This window comes from Nyctereutes procyonoides, unplaced genomic scaffold (assembly GCF_905146905.1).
Source record: "Nyctereutes procyonoides isolate TBG_1078 unplaced genomic scaffold, NYPRO_anot_genome, whole genome shotgun sequence".
Taxonomy (NCBI): Eukaryota; Metazoa; Chordata; class Mammalia; order Carnivora; family Canidae; genus Nyctereutes; species Nyctereutes procyonoides.
Window position 1 is genome coordinate 26,378,951 of NW_026575040.1, and position 2,775 is coordinate 26,381,725.

Consider the following 2,775-nt stretch of genomic DNA (forward strand, 5'->3'; position numbering starts at 1 on the left):
AGAGAATGCAGTGCTGTGGTATTTTTTTCAATCATGATATTTTCTCACCAGTATTGCTTTTCTAGGAGGGAGCATCCCCTAATTTCACACTGCTGTGTTTATGTTTCAATGTGCCCGAGTGACATTTGCGATGGCCAGCCTCTGGGTTCTCTCTGTGCTTTGGGAGGGAGAAGTGATCCCTGAAGTCAGGGCCCTCAGGAAGCCGAGCCTTGTTCTGGCAGAGATGCGTATCCCTATGTTCATTTATGTTTTATTACGACGTATGTGGAAACAGTGACCTGTGAACTATGCTGTTCCATAACATTAAAGAAATACAGGTACACACACACACACACACACATCTTAAATAAACGCAGTGTGCATAAATACTTTTTAAATGTAACAGTGAACTATTTGCATCTTATGCTAATACCTCTATTTACCTGCAAGTGGCATAAAGAATGAACCACTGAACCGCAGCATCCTGTGGAAAGCATATACATGGTATCTGATATTGCTCTTAGACATAATGGTAATTGATGTTAAATCACAAATACACAGTATTTAATTTTATTTATTTATTTTAAGATTTTATTTATCTGAGAGAGAAAGAGAGAGAGCATGAGCAGGGAGGAGGGGCAGAGGGAGAGGGAGAAGCAGAGTCCTCACCGAGCAGGGAGCTGGACGCTGGATCCTAGGACCCATGGATCATGACCTGAGCCAAAGAAAGATGCCTAACTGACTGAACAACCCATGCCTCTAAACAGTATTTCAAATAGAAAAGCACGCACACACACACACACAAAAGAACATACCTGGCCTTAAGTGACCTCAAGGCCTGAGCAATGTGTAGTCAGGATGCCTACCCATGGAGACTTCAGGAAAGCAAGCAGCCTGGCAGCAGAGTGGAATGAGGCCGTCTTCCAGACCCACAGTGGCCATTAGCCTTGCTGTAGTTCAAGGGGTCTTCACTCTAATCAGTCTGTTAATGGGACTCTGCTGCCTTCCCAGTGTTTGCTGTCATCTTTTTCTATCAGCTTCCTCCCTCAGGCTTCCTACCCCCTTATTGCTCTGCTCACTCAGGCTTCTCCTTCCTCATAACTGGGCTTCTTCATGGCCCACAATGGCCCTGCTTGTCTTACAACATGGCTTTTCAGCTTGGTTTCATATTGCAAACTGCCTGCTTACATCGGTTTCATTTATTTATTTTTTTCCAATTTTGCCTCCTAAAAGTAAACATTGGAAAGGACCAGCTCATTTTATTTTGCACCAAGCCATTTTACTTCTTCCTTTTTCCAGAACAGCTTTCTTGAGGTATAACTAAAATACAATGAACTGCAAATATTTAATGTGTATAATTTGATGAGTTCAGACATATGCAAACACCCATGAAACCATCACCACAATCAAAGTATGGGTCACTGGTGAGTCAGAGAATTGGTTTCTACGGATTATGTGCCATTGAATCATAGCCTAGGTCCTTGTGGGAGACTAGAGGGGGCTCAGGCCCAGGTGGTTAGTTCAGGGTTGTCTTTCAGCAGGGGCTGTGGCCGGACAGTCACTGCGAGTGGCAAGTTTTGTCAGGTTCTTTCACTTGTTAGTTCCCCTAGCCTCTGCTGGGTGGTGGCTTGGGGCGCCTAAAGCTCCAGGTACTGGGGTGGTGTGCACAGAAGACCTGGCATTCTTTCTGCCTGTCTGCTGTGGTCAGAGCATATGTCTGTCTTAGAGTCCACAGTGGTCCCCCTATACTAGGTCAGGGCACGACAGGTCAATGTAAGTGAGTCTCTCACTGAAAATGATAAAAGAGAAGTCAACATTTGTCTCTTGTAGGGCTCCCTCTGTTGCTCCCCTTCTAAGGAGTATGAGCCATATGTGGCGGGGGGGGGATGACTGCCCTCCCACTGGTGAGGTAAAGGGTTTGTAGCAGGCAGCATGCTTAGCAGCAAGGTTAAAACCCAAATCTGGTTAATTTCTTCCAGGAAAGGTATCATCAGACAGTTCTGGGAAGCTCCGAGATTTACTAGCAGGGTTTGGAAGCTGCATTACCAGGTATAACCTACTCGGTCATTGAAGACATCTCTCTTACTGTCATTGGGCACCAGGGCTCAGCTCCTCCTCCTGCAACCACAGTCCTGGTCTCTTGTGAAAATTGCAGCCACACTTGCTTCTGGAAAACCGGCATAGCCACCTACCAACCTTTGCCAGAATGAGCTCTCCGAGGCCCAGGATTTTTCCACTTTAAAATTGGGGGGTTGTCATCTGACAGTGGGTCCTAGGTTACATGTTCAGGCCTTAGTTGCAAGGAAGGCTAGCGATGCAACTTTTACCAGTGGTCTCTGCTTCTTAAGAGAGAAGATCCCCCAAATAGGGTTCAGATGCTGGACAGTAACATTTATGACAAATACATAAATGCTATGTATTTATCCCCTTGGGCCTTGTCCATTCTTAAGACAGGAGAGCAATGTGAGGAAAATTGTGCATTAAGTACTACATGTTTGTGTTCTCCCCCAATTCATATATGGGAATCCTACCCCCGGTGTGATGGTGTTTGGAGATGGGGCCTTTGTGAGGCAGTTAGGTCCTAAAGGTGGAGTCCTCGTGATGAGATTAGGGCCCTTATGAGAAGAGACACAATAGAGCTTGCTTCTCTCTGCTTTCCATGTGAGGATACAACCAGAAGATGAACACCTGAAGACCAGGAAAGGGCCCTTACCGAGAATGGAATCTGCCAGCACCTTGGACTCTCAGCCTCCAGACCCAGGAGAGAGCACTGTCTAATGGTTAAGTCCCCCAGTC